Genomic DNA, 17484 nt, shown 5'->3' with positions numbered 1-17484 from the left:
TCCCCGCAGCAGAATACCCAGGCCGGAGGAACGGGAATCATTTCCTGCTGACCAGATCGATGACCTGTGGGACCACCATCGTGACCATTGCCTGTAAGTGCTGAGGCGCGGTATTCCACACTCCTGCAGAAACAGTAGGTCGGCTTTGACCTTGGCAAGATAGCCCAAGGTCGAAACACATTGTAACACTACGCACATTAATGGAAGCAATCTTTATACCCATTTAAAGCTGGATATTGCTTACCACTACATGTGTCCTTACTAGTCCCAGTCCTTGGGTATTTTCCTGCATACCCATTGTGTACACAAGCTGTTGCACAGTTGTTGGGCTCGGGAAAAGCTCCCGGTAATCACAGGGATTTTGTTCCGCTGGGGTGATATCGGTTGGGGGGGTGGGGGCGGATCTTGCAGGCAGTGAGATTTAGTCTGTCCTCTGCTGGTGGTATCTTCCCCGCCCCGTTCCTCCTTGACGACATTACTGACCCCGGCTTCCCACAGCTGCAGTGCACTGGGCGCTTCACTGATGCTGGTCTCCTGGATCTGTGGTGCACTGGGCATCTCGCTGGGTTCAGCACTTTGGGGTTGGGGCACGCTGAGCCCACCGCTGCTTCCAGTGTTTTGGAGTTGGGGGGCTTTCTCTTCCGGCTCCTTTGTTTTCAGCCGCTTCTTTTGCAGTTGCCGTCTTTCTGGCCCTTCCTCATCTAATGAAGAGCAGCTGCTGTAGTCCGTCTCAGACGTTAGCCTCCTCTTGCCACTGGTATGGGTGGTGACCTGTTCCTTTCTTTGGGGCTTCTTCCTTGTGGTTTTCCTTTTGACCACTTGCCACTCACTCAGTTGTCCCTCTGCTGGCTCCTCCTCCATTGATTCTGTCTGTTCAGGAGGAGTTTCCGGGCACTGGGTAGGTGTTGGGTAGCTTGCTGCAACTGCCTCCCTTTTCTTCTCTTTATTAGATGGATTTTCCCCACTCGGGGGAGGGTTCCTGGTCTCCTTTGCAGCACCAGGTGCATTCGCTGTTCCCTCCTCCAGCCTTTCCTGTGACCTTGCCGCCTGTGCTTAACTGAGGCAGCATTTGGGGCAGGTTTTGTAGAGGTGGCCTGCCCCACCACACAGGTTGCAGCACTTACTCTGCTTACAGTCCTTTGTCTGATGGCCTTCCTTCTTGCAGTTCCTGCAGAACTCTGCGCTGCAGTTGACTGACATATGACCAGATTTGCTGCAGGTACGACAAACTCTGAGCTGCCCTGCATAGACCAGGAAGCCTCAACTTCCCCCGATAGCGAAGCTGGAGGGAGGGTGGATGATGGCTCCATTGGCGTCGACCTTCAAGGTCACTTTGCCACTTGCTGATCCAAATGCCGAATGATTCCTTGACCTCGGTGCTGCTCCCGGCAACCTCGACATAGTTGGCGAGGAAAGTGAGCACATCCATGACAGGAACATGGGGGTTGTAGAGGTGGATTGTCACCACCTGGTTCCGTTGTGACAGCAGCCTAAAGAGCCGCTCCACCGTGAGGATCGACAGCGGCACCTGGTTTCCCCTCTTCTTGAACATCTTCAGGAACTTGATGCATTCTGTCACATTCTTGAAAGTCACATCAAAATAATTGCTGCTGGGGAGGTCCTGCAGGCAGAAGATGTTGGCAGCTTGGAATTCACAGCATTCAATCAGGATTTTCTCATTGAAGAAGACATGGTCAATGGGTGCACCTCCTTCGCTATCTTTCACTGTCACTCTAACGGTGTTATGCACCCCCTGGCCTGGAGCTTTGGTGTTGGTTGCAGCCATTTTTTGCTTGAAGCTTTCCTGGGACAGGTACTAAAACCCCAACCAACAGGAAAACAACAACCATTGTAGATCTCCAATCCCAAAGAGCAAAATGCCATAAAAACGGCACTTAAACCCTCCAAAAAACCCAAAGAAAAAGAAAACACCACCTGCAGGATCAAAGCCCATTGATCATGGTCTCTCCCCTGCCAGGTATCCCTCACACCTCTTGCATCAATATACACAGGAATCAGATTGCTGCCTAAACTCCAAGTTGTACTGCTGCTCAGCCATTGATGTTCATTCAAACCATTTTTAAATGGCACAGGTCGATCCATCTTCCTTCCAATACCAATTCTGCCACTGTGGTCTGAATGCAAAGTATCCACCTTGTGGAATGAACACACTGAAACTCCAGGAATGAATATTGAGGTGGGCACTAATTGCTTCTTATTAGACATGTATGGACTGCTGCTCTGTGGGTGGAGTTTTTAAAAGATTATTTGTGCTGTTCTCCCACCTCTTTTTCAATCTATTTCTTCCACCACAACAGTGACTAAGTCCCACACATGGTTCCGTCTGCTGGGCAAATGGCCAATATGCTAGTCTGTAAATTCCAACACCAGTATTGCTCCATTACTCGTACAAAGGCAGGTTCACCATAGGTTAAGACAAGTAAACTATTTGTATTTCCTCACCTGGCATGCAGTGTCAGAGCCATTGAAAGCCAGTGCCTGCATATCTGGCATATTTCACCGGCAAAATGCTAAAGAAAGTCTCAAACATTACACTGCAAAGACATTGTGAACTGTTTATCCATCTAAGTTAATGGGACACTAATTATAGAGTAAGAATAAGGGGCGGCACAGTGGCGCAGTGGTTAGCACCGCAGCCTCACAGCTCCAGCGACCCGGGTTCAATTCCGGGTACTGCCTGTGTGGAGTTTGCAAGTTCTCCCTGTGTCTGCGTGGGTTTCCTCCGGGTGCTCCGGTTTCCTCCCACATGCCGAAAGACTTGCAGGTTGATAGGTAAATTGGCCATTATAAATTACCCCTAGGATAGGTAGGTGGTAGGGAAATATAGGGACTGGTGGGGATGTGGTAGGAATATAGGATTAGTATAAATGGGTGGTTGATGGTCGGCACAGACTCGGTGGGCCGAAGGGCCTGTTTCAGTGCTGTATCTCTAAAAAAAAATAGATACTTCAAGATTTGTAACAAAGGTCTTACTGTTATAGAGTCATTTACAGCATAGAAGGAGGCCATTTAACCCATCAAGTCCATGCTGGCTTTCTGTAGAGCAATCCAGTCGGGCCCACTCGGTCCCCGTAGCCCTGCAAGTTTAAGTGCCCATCCAATTTCCTGATCACTGATCGTCAGCACTTTCACCACCCTTGTGGGTAGTGAGTTCCAGGTCATTACCACCTGCTGCGTAAAAAGGTTCTTCCTCGCATTCCCCCTTGATCTCTTGCCCAAAACCTTCAATCTCTAATCCCTAGTCCTTGTACCATTAGTTAATGGGAAAAATTTCCTTGTCTAACTTATCTAAACCTGTCAGAATCGTGTACACCTCTATCAAATTTCCCCTCAATCTCCTTTGCTCCAGGGAGAACAACACCAGCTTTTCCAGCTTAACTTTGTAGTTAAAATCCTCCATCTCTGGAACCATTCTGGTAAATCTCCTCTCCGCCTTCTCAAGGATCCTCACGTACTTCCTGAAGTGTGGTAACCAGAACTGGACACAGTACTCCAGTTGGGTCCTAACCAGAGCTTTGTAAAGGTTCAGCAGAACCTCCCTGCTTTTGCACTCTCTGCCTCTATTTATGAAGCCCAAGATCCCATATGCTTTGCTAACCACCCTCTCAATATGTCCTGTCACCTTCGAAGATCACTGCAACTCCAGCTCTCCCTGTTCCTGCACATTCTTTAGAACTGTGCCATTAAGTCTATATTGCCTCACCTATCCCTTCTGCCAAAATGCATCACCTCACACTTGTCTGTATTAAATTCCGTCTGCCACTTGTCTGCCCATTCTGCTAGCCTAACTATGTCCTGTTGCAGGAGGTTAGTATCATCCTCATTGTTTGCCTCTCCAAATATTAATGATCTTTTCTCCCTTACATCTTAATTCACAGACGTCTGCCAGCACCATCACATAATGATGGTCTAGAAATTCAATCACGCCCAAAAATTAATCTTGGGCAGTAATGCAAATAGACAGTATCATTTCAGTCACCTGTTGTGTGTTCTGCCTGACATTCTGTTCCACATAAGTCTTTGATAGCACCTGGTCTGTGCTTGATGTTTTCTGGGTTGGTGTTGACGTCGGTTTTGGGGTTGGTGTTGGTTTTAAGGTTGGTGTTGGCATTGATGTCGATGTTAGGGATTAGTGTTGACGTTATTGGTGGTGATGGTATTGGTGTTGGTATTAGTTTTTGTGTTGGGGTTGGTGTTGGTGACGATGTTCATACGAACATGAATTAGGAGCAGAAGTAGGCCACTCGGCCCCTCGAGCCTGCCATTCAATAAGATCATGGCTGATCTGATTGTAACCTCAATTCCACATTCCTGCCTACCCCAATAACCTTTCACCCACTTGCTTATCAAGAATCTATCTACCTCTGCCTTAAAAATATTCAAAGATTCTGCTTCCAATGCCTTTTGAGGAAGAGAATTCCAAAGACTCACAAACCTCTGAGAGAAAACATTTCTCCTCATCTCTGTCTTAAATGGGCGACTCCTTATTTTTACACAGTGACCCCTAGTTCTAGATTCTCCCACAAGAGGAAACATCCTTTCCGCATACACCCTGTCAAGACCCCTCAGAATCTTTTCAGTCAGCTTTCTCTTCTAAACTCCAGCAGATACAAGCCTAGCATGTTCAACCTTTTCTCATAAGACAACCCACCTAATTCCAGGTATTAGTCTAGTAAACCTTCTCTGAACTGCTTCTGATGTATTTACATCCTTCCTTAAATAAGGAGACCAATACTGTACACAGTACTCCAGATGTAGCCTCACCAATGCCCTATATAGCTGAAGAATAGCCTCCCTATTTTTGTATTCAATTCCTCTCGCAATAAATTATAACATTCTATTAACTTTCCTAATTACGTGCTGTACCTGCATACCAACTTTTTGCGATTCATGCAATAGGACACGCAGATCCCTCTGCATCTCGGAGCTCTGCAATCTCTCACCATTTAGATAATATGCTTCTTTTTTAGTCTTCCTGCCAAAATGGACAATTTCCCACTTTCCCACATTATACTCCATTTGCCAGATCTTTGCTCAGTCACTTAACATATCTATATCCCTTTGTAGCCTCCTTATGTCCTCTTCACAAATTATTTTCCTACTTATCGTTGTGTCATCAGCAAAGTTAGCAACCATACCTTCAGTCCCTTCATCCATGTCATTTATATGAATTGCAAAATGTTGAGGCCCCAGCACTGATCTCTGTGGCACACCACTCATTATATCTTGCCAACCAGAAAATGACCCATTTATGCCTACTGTCTGTTTCCTGTTAGCTAGTCAATCGTCTATCCATGCCAATATGTTACCCCCCACACCATGAGCTTTTATTTTCCACAATAACCTTTGATGTGGCACCTTATCAAATGCCTTCCAGAAATCCAAGTACAGTACATCCACTGGTTCCCCTTTATCCACAGCACATGTTACTTCTTCAAAGAATAAATTGGTTAAACATGATTTCACTTTCACAAAACCATGTTGACTCTGCCTGATTACCTTGATTTTTTTTAAGTGCCCTGCTATAACATCTTTAGTAATAGCTTCTAATAATTTCCCTAAGACAGATGTTAAGCCAACTGACCTGTAGTTTCCTGCTTTCTGTCTCCCTTTCTTTCTGAATATTTGCTATTTTCCAATCTAATGGAACTTTCCTCAAATCTCGGGAATTTTTGAAAATTAAAACCAATGCATCAACTATCTCACTTGTCACTTCTTTTAAGACCCGAGGATGAAGTCCATCAGGACCCGAGGACTTGGGACAATTTGCTCAGTACCACTTCCCTGGTGATTTTTATTTTCTTGAGTTCCTCCCTCCCTTCCATTTCCTGACTTACAGCTATTTCTGGAATGTTCCTTGTACCCTCTATGGTGAAGACCGATGCAAAATACCTGTTCAATTTGTTACGACCAACTGAGAAAGGTTTCTAGGGGTCCCTCTCAGCCTTCACCTGGTCTTGCCATAATAGGGTATAATTTTAAACATACCATGTTTTTGGTTCCCCTTGGTGAATCCTTGTTCACCGTTTTCCAATTAAAAGGCAAAGAAACCAGCACAAACAGGCTTTCTTAGGTTTAAAGAAGAAAACTTGAAATTTATTAAACTTAAATTTAAACTCTAATTCAGTTAACACCTACAAATACACGATGCGCCCATGGTAGCATGCATACGCAATACACACGTGCAAATAGAGACAGAAAAGAGCAGAAGAAAAATAAAGTGGAAAGTTTGAGGAAATATCTGAAGAGTTTTTGTAACTATTCTTCGAGCTCACTGTAGAGTCCTTGATTGTAGGTAGATCTTGCTTTTCGTTGGGGCCCAGTATTCTTCTTAAACCTTGTTCGCTGTAGGAGACTTTTCTTTCTTGGGGTTCACGTGTCTTCAGTGGATTCAAAGACTTGTGAGAAAGAGATGGGAGCAGACAGGAGAGGCTGTGGTGAGCCAGCCAGGAGAAATCTTCAGTCCAGGAGCATTCTGCTTTCTGCCCAAACTGTTTGTACAAATTCAAAAAACTCAGGTTGCCCAGCTGCTTGGTCATGTGACTAGCTGCTTTGACCATATCCATTTGTGTATTCGGTCATCTAAGCAGTCAACCTGGAATGCGAGCTCCCCTCACCTTCAATGTCTGGTGATCAAAAGTCCATTGTGGGTTGAATGTGTCAGGGAATGGCTGCTCTGTCCTTCCAAACACCGTCTGTTAATATGCAAATGTCTTTTCCAGCCATGGCTGATCTGTTTAACAAGTCCTTTCTTCACTCCAGTAACAGTTTAAAATCAATGTTCATGACAAAATTAATGTGCCTCATCTTGGCAGGTGGGGGCCGAGCATGACAAATTCATCTGCTGTCTCCTCATTTTCCATTGGTAATTACCCAGACCCACTTTTTATAGGACTAACGCTCACTTTGTTAACTCTTTTCTTTTTAAAATATCTATAGAAACACTAACTATCTGTTTTTATATTTATAGCTTGCTTTCTCTCATACTCTAATTTCACCCCCCCCCCTTAATCTTTTAGTCATTCTTTGTATATTCTGTCCAATCTTCTGACCTGCCACCCATCTTTGTGCAATTAAATGCTTTTTCTTTACATTTGATACTATCTTTAACTTTTTTAGTTAACTATGCGTGGTGGGTCCTTCCCTTGGAATTTTTCTTTCTCGTTGGAATTTATCTATTCTGTGTGTTCTGAAAAATTGCCTTAAATGATGTTGGTGTTCATGTTGGTTTTGGGGGTGGTGTTGGTGTTAGTGTTAGTGTTGGAGTTGGGCTTGGTGTTGGAGTTGGTGCTGAGGTTGGTGCTGGTAATGGTGTTGGAACCTGGCATTTTTTGATGGGAGGCTGAGTTCTGGCAGGTGTTGGGGATCAAAGCTAGGAGTGGGGAGTCTTCCAGGTACTTGACCCTTTAGGGGTTAAGAAGGTAATTAGGTGGTGACTTGGGCTTTGAAGCTGTTGGGGTGTCATATCCATTACTGCCCAGCAGAATAGCGTCTAGCAACACTGAGAAGACTAGGCCTTGGGAAATGAGGGAGTACGTAGTGTGGCATCACTGGGGCTGGGGACTTGGGACATGGGCCTGCAGCCTATTGCCTCAAGCTGTGGCCTGAGATCTGGTGGCTGGGGTCTGGGGTTTTAGCAGCATTGAGGAGGGAAGCTACCTGTCAGTAGTGCTGGATACGGCACACTGTAATCCGAAAGCATGAAGAGGGTATGGGTCTGTTAGCACTCGAAGGGAGCTATGATCTGCCAGCAATGTAATGTGGGGCTGTCATCCAACAGCAGGAAAAACTACATGAATACAGCAAGCACTGGGAATCCAATAGAACTGTAGCCTCCACCCCAGAAAAAGGGACAAGAAAATTGCTAAAATAGATTGTTTGAGATAAAATTGGCAGATTTACAGTTATGTTCAACAACTTATTTGAGAATTGTTTATCAATTACTCACAGGGGCCTTGGTTAACATCTTACTTGAAAGACGTGCAGCACTGTCTCAGTACTGCACTGGAATGTCAGCCTAGATTATGCACTCAGGTCTCTGAGGTCATAGCAAGTATGCTATCAAAAGCATAACAATACTTGCTGCCTCATAAAACATAATTATGGAGATAAATTCACTTGCTACGTCGGCTGAAGCTGCTACATCCTGTCGAGGCCAAGGTACATCCCTACCATTGAGACTCCTCCCTATCTTGCTGGAAGGACAAGTAGCTCCACAATAAGATTAGGGCCATGGTGACTGGTGAAGGGCAGCAACTAGAAAACCCTGAGTACCTAAATCAGCCTGTGGGTGGGGGCAGGGGAACAAAAACTGATCTACTAATAAGGACTGGCAACAGGGTGTAAATACAGCAGGAAAAGTTTACATAGGCCATTTCCACTCATTGTGCAACGTGTGACTCAGTTACATCTGTGCATCTCTGGTCCATTCACCACCCCCCTCCTCCCCAACCTTATAACCAATGTTCTCTCTAATTCTCCTTCACTGTGCTCAGTCAGTTCCTTGCACTGCACGGTCCCTTTAAGATTGCCATGCGCATCTTAAAGGGACTGCTGCTGCTGCACAGCTTGTTTGCCCCCTGCGTGGCACATTCCCGATTGCTGCGCACTCATGGTCAAATGTTGCTCGTAACCCTGCTTCATCTGAAGACTGCATTTTAGTCTTGACTGCCTATGAGCAATTCCACGGGATATCGGCTAAGTCTAATTATAACTTAGGCAGCCAGGTTACCATGGTCTCTGGACTCTATGCTTTGATTGGCCAGAAGAGGGGAGTCTAATATCTTGGTGCTCCTACCTCTTTGACCAAGCTTTTGGTCACCTGTCCTAATGTCTCCTTCTTTGGCTCAGTGTCAGTTTTTGTCCGATTACACTTCTGTGAAGTGCCTTGGGACATTTTACTACATTAAAGGTGCTATATAAATCCAAGTTGTTGTTGTTGATTATAGGTATTGCAGAAACTTTGTCTAAAAGTCCAGCTGACGGCCAGAAGCAGCGAATAAATTTTTATGGACGATTATGTTTACATTAGTGTAGGAACAGCCCCTCAGCCCCTTGAGCCTGCTCCCCTATTCAACTAGATCATTGCTGATCTGGACCTCAACCCCCTTTACCTGCCTTTCCTCCATAGCCCTTACCCAACAAAAATTTATCAATCTCAGTCTTGAAAATCTCAATTGACCTATTATTTTATTCTTTGCTTTTCATAAAATCCTCCTTCCAGATTATAACTTGATGTTGGTCTTAGCTTGTGCAAACTACAGTAACGTTGCAAAATGATGCACTTGAGTTGCAGCATTTCCCAAGCTTGTTCTCTGTAAGGGTCTCGCCAGCACTGTCCACATTATTCATTGTAACAACACACAAGAGAATATCAGTCGGTTCTGCTCATGTGACAACATGTTGATCGAGTTGCATTGAACCTGGTTGATTAGAAATACAAGTCAGACACAAAGAAAGGGGGAAGCCCTTCGAAGCGACATCAAAGTGTCTGCATGGTAATACTGATGCAGATTTAACTAGTCTACTGCCACATAGATGGGATTTAATTGGTGTTCAGCCAGATGACAAATAAAGTCGTTAAAGAAAAAAGGAACTGACTTATAGGTACATTAAAATGTTTTTATAATTACTCTTGTTAAATACAACTCAGCTCTCATCTTTCTTCTCTCTCCAGGCTGCACCCCATAGGAGCAAATTCATAATCGATGCTGCCCATTAGGAATTCAGCACGCCGCATCCAATGCTATAAATGCAAAGGCAGTCATTGTGTGCAGAAAGCCAAGCAGGGACTGAGATAATGCCCCAACAAGTTATTAAGCACAAGCACATCTGTAACACAGGACTCCTCAAGAAATGATCACTCACCCTCTCATAAAGAGACAGCTTCAGTAAATGTAAGGAATAAACTCTTAATTATAAAATGAGTATAAGTGCCATCTTCATGCATTTTAAAAACCTTTATTATGTCTTTATGAGAATATTTTTTCATTCTCGGGATATGGGCATTGTTGTCAAGGCAGCCCTAGAGGGTGGTGGTGGGTCTTTGCAGTGCTTTTTGATAAAACTGGTTTGCTGGTCCACTTCAGAGGGAACCACGTTGATTTGGGACTGGAGTCACTTATAAGCCAGACCAGGTAAGGACAGCAGGTTTCCTTCCCTGAAGGACATTAGTGAACCCATTGGGTTTTTAAATCAATCTGACAGCTTCATGGTCACTGTTAGTAATTTTCTGAAATTGAATTCAAACATTCACAGTGGGATTTAAACACATTTGACTGGATTATTATTCCAGGCCTTTGGATTACTAGTCCATTAACATAACCACTACACTACCATCCTCTGTACAATGACATTACATTTCTTACTCAACTGCTTAGCTATGATTTGTCTGTCTTATGAATTGCAAAGCACAAAATGTTACTGTACCAATTAATCGTAAAAATAAACCAGTCACATCAAAATGATGTAAAATGCAAACTGGGGCACTTCCACCTTAATCTGTTTTGTAAAATGCAAATGAGGTATGTAGAAAAGGCAGTTTTTTCTGCAATAGCGTGCAGCTTGGCTGGTTGTCGTTCCACCCCTCCCACGTACATGTAGAAATGTTTGCAGACTGTGCAGGAGTTGGACCTTTACAGAAGTGCTTGTCACACTGAAAGCTCTGAGGGTTCCGATTCCTGCTGGGACTGCCGATTTCTCACAGCCCTGAGAATTCTGCACACTGCGCCCACACTTGCCTTGCAAGATAAAGAGCATCCTTTTGTCTCTATGTGATATCTGTCAAATACAGCAAAAGGATTGTACTGCCAGGCAATTCATCAGATTCTGGTGCTTCCCTGCTTTGATCAGGTGCAGAGCAAATAGGAGAAAAGCACACAGCTTGTTTCACCATCAGATCTTCATTTATAAATCCAATGATGGGGGAGAGGCGGTATCTATATTCAATTTTAATAATAAACAAGTTTGCACTGCGTGTCTGGGTAGATTCCAAGTTGTGTATTTCTTATTATGGAGTCAAATGTAAATAAGAACTTTATATTCAGCCACTGGCTGTGAGATTTCTTGGCACTCAAAAGATCTGTGATCATAGAACGTGAACAGGGCATTCTGATAGTAAATAATTCACCGTCATATTGTTCTTCCTCCAAATGGAGAGATGTTTGTGAAATAGAGACCTGTGTAAGTACTGACCACCCTCTCTGGCTTGTCTGGAAGGAGTTACATTCATTTGACCAGGCCCAGGACCCAGATAGGATGGGGTAAAAATTTGTCTTGGGTGCTAGCATAAAGCCAACATTACTGCATCGATCACCTGTTATACCACAGGCTTGATATTAGTTCAATTTCAATGGTCTATAGAAATGAATATCAAGCAGAGTGTATAACAGGCAATCGATGCAACACCACTTATTTTACATCCTGGCCAGGTCTAATTCTGCCTCTGATGAGTCTGAATCAGAACATTAGGATGGGGGGTTATTTCCAACTTTGCTGCCTGGGTGGTGACCTGGGAGAGGGCATCGTCTGCCCTTTAATAAGCCTGCATGGTTTTCCATGCTGTTGATTTCAACAGAACGGAAATCAGGGGGGTCCTACAATAGCCAGTACCTAACAACAGATGGGATCTACAACAGGCAAGCAATCTGCTATGTAGGAGCAAAGCTGAAAATGACCCTGATGTGTTGCACTTAATGGATTTATGTTTTCTGTACATTGGACACTTTCTGTAAATGTTCCATTTACTTCCTGTTACACTTCCGTATATCCTCCTGTTCCTGGTAAGCAACATCACAGGAAGTATTTAAATGTATGCATGTATGAGGGGTGTGTGCCATGCTGTAGTGGTGGTCTGCCCAAGCTTTCTGCTCTTTTCCTCCACCTAGGAAAGATAAACATAACTAGGGAAGAGGGTATCCCATTGCCTTCCTCAGGACAGAGTAGGAACTGAACCCACCCTGTTAACATTGTTCTGAACTACAGGCTAGCCATCTAACTAACTGAGCTATCCAATCATGGTACAGGTAGGCTGTATATAAATCTAAGGTACTTATGTTCTGTTTAATGTTTTATGCGGGGTGTTCCTTTAAGACATAAGCATGTTGACTTAAGTTCCTTTCGACATTGGAGTGTGTCGCTCAGTCCATCCCACTTTAAAGACATTATTTGCCTTTATTTTCATGTGGGTAAGCCCGTAGGATATCACTTGTAGTTGCATTTCTCTGGCCTTTCAAATGAATAAGTTAACATGAGCATATTGTGTCTACCTACAATCTGTGAAGTATGTCAAGACATTCTGATAATAAAAGCAAAATACTGCGGATGCTGGAAATCTGAAACAAAAACAAGAAGTGCTGGAAATACTCAGCAGGTCTGGCAGCATCTGTGGAGAGAGAAACAAAGTTAACATTTTAGGTCTGTGACCTTTCATCAGAACTGGCAAAGGTAAGATAAGAATTAGGTTTTAAGCAAGTGAAGGGGAGGGGAGTGGGGGAGAGAACAAAGGGGAAGGTGTTTGATAGGGCAGAGGATGATTGAATAACAAAGCTGTTCTGGGACAAAGGCAAAGCGTGTTTATGCTTGTGGTGAAAGACGAAGCATTAGTCCAGAGAGAGTGTTAATAGCGGAATAATGAGCAGCTTTGACTGCATGAAAAGCAGGCACATGGTTAAAAAATAAAATACTAAAAAAAGGCCAGGTATGCTCTGAAGTTATTGAACTCAATGTTCAGTCCGCAAGACTGTAGAGTGCCTAAGCGACAGATCAGGTGCTGCTCCTCGAGCTTGCTTTGATGTTCACTGGAACAGGCCAAAGATATGAAATGTTGACATGAGAGCAGGGGCGTGTGTTGAAATGGCAAGCAACTGGAAGCTCAGGGTCATGCTTTTGGACTGAGCGGAGGTGTTCAGCAAAGTGGTCACCCAATCTGCGTTTGGTCTCCCCAATGTAGAGGCGACCACATTGTGAGCAGCGAATACAGTATACTAAATTGAAAGAAGTACAAGTAAATCACTGCTTCACCTGAAAGGAGTGGCATCTTCCCCTTCCCTCCCCGTTAGCATTCTGAAGGGATCATTCCCTCCGCGACACCCTGGTCCACTCCTCCATTACCCCCGACACCTCGTCCACTTCCCATGGCACCTTCCCATGCAATCGCAGGAGGTGTAATACCTGCCATTTTACCTCCTCACTATCCCAGGCCCCAAACACTTCTTCCTGGTGAAGCAGCGATTTACTTGTACTTCTTTCAATTTAATATACTGTATTTGCTGCTCACAACGCGGTCACCGCTACATTGGGGAGACCAAATGCAGACTGGATGACCGCTTTGCTGAACACCTCCGCTCTGTCCAAAATCATGACCCCGGGTTTCCGGTTGTTTGCCATTTCAACACTCCCCCCTGCTCTCATGTCAACATTTCTGCCTTTGGCATGCTCCAGTGTTCCAGTGAACATCAACGCAAGCTCGAGGAGCAGCACCTGACCTTTCGATTAGGCACTCTATAGCCTTGCGGACTGAACATTGAGTTCAATAACTTCAGAGCATACCTGGCCTTTTTTTAGTATTTTATTTTTTAACCATGTGCCTGCTTTTTATGTAGTCAGAGCTGCTCATTATTCCGCTATTAACACACTCTCTGGACTAATGCTTTGTCTTTCACCATAAGCATAAACACACACTTTGCCTTTGTCCCAGGACAGCTTTGTTATTTAATCTCCCTCTGCCCTATCAAACACCTTCCGCTTTGTTTTCTCCCCCACTCCCCTCCCCTTCACTTGCTTAAAACCTAATTCTTTTCTCACCTTTGCCAGTTCTGATGAAAGGCCACAGACCTGAAACGGTAACTCTGCTTCTCTCTCCACAGATGCTGCCAGACCTGCTGAGTATTTTCAGCACTTTTTGCTTTGTTTCAAGACATTCTGAGTTGCTTCCAGTAAAATCTTGGCAGTGTATCCAGACTAATTGCTTGTGTAAGACTGAGCTAATGTAAAAAGGTGGGGATTTTATTGTAATTGTCGGAAAGGTTTATCAATTACGTTAATGTTACACATTGCATCATTGTCTCTTGATTAACATTCACACTTCTCAAAGACTCAGTTCCTCAGCTTTGGCGTCATTATCTATGGGAAACTTTTTACTCCAATTCTGAAATGTGCCCCTTGACAGAGAGCACAAGGAGTGGGTCCCCAGAAGTCTCTTCGAAGACAATGCCAGCTGAACCCTTCGATCAGAGGGAGAAACTGTGGGTCGAAGAGGTGAATGAGAGAAATAGAGAAAAGGAGTTTCGGCAGAGTGGCTGAATGTTAGAGTAATAGGGAAACAGGGCAAGGCTCTGCTACTATTACTCATTTCCAGCCATTTGTAACACATTCTGTACCTTACCAGCTTACACACTCTGGTTATTTTTGGCAGAAATGTTGTAAACTGCAAGGCATGATGGGAGCAGTCAGCTTTAGTGAGACCAAGTACAATGGGTTAGGTTTTCCCTTTTACCACCTGGTGATGTTAAACATCATCTGGGAGGACCGTAGAAGACGTGAATAGAGCAGGAAGGGTCACGTGCCCATTTCCACACCTTCCCAACTGTCCCCTTCCATTCATCTCAAAATCAGGTCCATTCTGTCACCATGCATAGAAGAGTCCACCTCCCGCAGACAAAACAATGCTTCAAAGTCCAGGTGGAAAAGACAGAAATCCAGCCTGAGCTCTGTGTGGTGTGAAAGGGTTTGTGGGAGACTTGACTACAGAAGGGCCCGAGGAACAAGAGGAAAATGCATGGTTTGACTAATTGTGAATTCCAATCTGCATGCAAAATTGACAAGAGCAACCTTTAGCAATTGAAGAACTAGAACAATAAATGCACAAAGATATGTCCTATCTTCTGTGTTCATGGCCTATATAGTCTCCACAGCATGATGCAGTTGGGTCAGAGGTCCACCCACTTACATACTTTCAAAGTATTGCAGTGAGCATCTGCATGGTATTGATTGTTTTGCTTCACTGGGTCTCACGAGTACGTGTTCTTCTATGTCTAAATGAAATGGCTGCTTAAATCTAACATAAAATAATCTTTGGTTTGAATTAGCTGAAGATACCTTCTTATCAAACTATCAAAATGTGAATCATCTCCACACTTCCCTGTTGGGGATATGCACAGGTCTGCTGTGTTTTAAGATGTACATGAGAGTTCTGCAAAATGCCAGGGTTAAAAAAAAACATGCAGCACTTAGAAAGTTAATAACACTCTGTTAGCCTCTTTCTTTGGCAATGCACCTGGCTACAATGACACAGAACCCAATCATATTGAAATATTGGAGGGGACAGGTCATGACAAAATGTATGATTCTCCATAATTTGTCTGCTGAATGGTTATTTTAAGCAAAGAGAATATCAGCTTCTGCAAATAAAATGACTAAAAATTGCCTTTTAGCAGAGCTGAGAAAGCTCTGTGATTCTTGCCCTTATGTAGCCTAACAGAATTTGGTCGGAAACTTAACTGGTTACACAGACTACTTGTGAACATAGGAGCTGTGCGTGCAGATAATGACGCATTAATATTAGATTATAAGTTTATTCTTAGAAATGGGATCTTACTGACTGTAAGGCAAGCATTATTGATATTTCAGACAACTAAGGAGGAAATCAGAAAAGTTAGAAAATCAGGAAACTTACTTTTCATTGGATCAGACTCTACGAAGTTGGTTTCTCTTCAAAAGCCTGAGGAATACCCAACGACTAATCCAAGGAATGTCCCCATTTGATCCTTTTCTTCATTTCCAATATTCTGATATTCCTTCTTTGTTTGGTAGGAACTAGCTTACCAATCGGTACTTTAAAAATAAATATCCATCAGTCTTACGGTGCAAAAAGAGAATATTTTTCAGCAATATGTTTCAGTAGTTGTGGGGTATCTGAGAAAGCTATCTTGAACTGAGAAAGCTATCTTGAACTGAGGGAGTTCTTCCCATTACATCCCATGCAAGTGAAGTCTTGACATTGAAATTGTCATGGTAATTGACCTGCTCCATCTGTTATAAACCCTTCCATCCCACAGAGAGGAACCCCATTGTGATGAGGGACTGGAGGCTTGAATCTGAACGCCACCACCAACATTGTCCTAAAGATAAAGAACCAGTATCTGTGAGCTGTGGGAATGATATATTCTGAATTAAAAAGCCTCAGAAATACAACAGTTGGATTTTACAAAGGCATCTTAGGAAACTGAAAATAAAGGCCGGTGGGGTGGGGTGGGGTGGGGTTGGGTTGGGGTGAGGGGAGGCGCAGTCTCTTTTCTAAGCTCTTTATATCTTCAGAAATCAAAAAAAAACTAAAGCAAGCAACTAAATGGAAGCATGAATAAACATACATTGGAATAATTCTACCTCCTTGGTGCCACCTATAACTTTTATCTGTCTATTGCATTTTCTTTAGAAGTAATTTTAGGTGGTAACTAGTTTATTTCCCATCCCCACTGCAACACAACACCACCACCCCCCCTCCCCACCCCCCCACCTCACCTACCAAATTGGTAATGTACACATCTGCAAGCAGCTCTCTTTTATTATGTTCCTCACCCTCCTCGCTCCTTGCAATTATTCACTCTGCCCCCCCAGCCCGCCACCCCCGTCTACCCATCTAAGGTCTCTGCCATCATGGCTCATTCTTCTGTCAAATGGATGCTTGGAACATCCATTCCTCCACTTCTCAGCTGCTCTGAAGTGGTCTCAAGGCCGGAGAGATGCATGAGACCAAAAGGTTTCCATTCTGACTTTTCTCCTTTTAATAAATGTGCTTCTCAAGATGCCCTAGTTAAGATCATGAACTCTGACAAAGTAGAGAGCTATGGAGCCCATATCCTGTTACTCAGTGGCAGATGGAATTTAGTGTCGGTACGTGGAAGATGGTATGTTTGGCGCTGAAAAAAACAAAAAGAAATTTGCAAATGTGTAGAGGGATCTGAAGATTCAGGTTCACAAGCAGCACCTCAAGTGGATAAGACCATAAAAAAATCTATGCTTCATGGTAAGTGGTATGGAATACAAAAGTGACAATGTAGTGGGGATTGATATAAATTCATGGTAAGACGTCTACTATGTCCTCCTGCCTAGAGCTTTCTTTAAGACAGGCCCTAGACTGGGCACTTTTACTGTATCAGTCTATGAATCTTCTTTTCTATGCCTAGCTCTCTGGTCCTTGTAATCTAAGGTCTCCCTCTGTGTCCATAGCATTCATATATCAGCTGCCACTCTGGATCTCAATTGCTTACTGTCCCATTTATTCCATCCTTTCACCCTTTTCAACTCATCTGGCCATTCCTCGTTTCACTTCCATCTTATCCAGCACCAGGTCTTCCTCAATCCCGTCTTCCAATCAATGCTTTTTCTCATTGCCTCCTTCTGTGCCTTACTCGGTATTCTGTGTCCTCACATACTGGCACCCATCGCTGGCACTCTCACTGCAGC

Source organism: Heterodontus francisci, chromosome 20 (genome assembly GCF_036365525.1).
Source record: "Heterodontus francisci isolate sHetFra1 chromosome 20, sHetFra1.hap1, whole genome shotgun sequence".
NCBI lineage: Eukaryota > Metazoa > Chordata > Chondrichthyes > Heterodontiformes > Heterodontidae > Heterodontus > Heterodontus francisci.
This window is presented reverse-complemented; position numbering follows the sequence as displayed.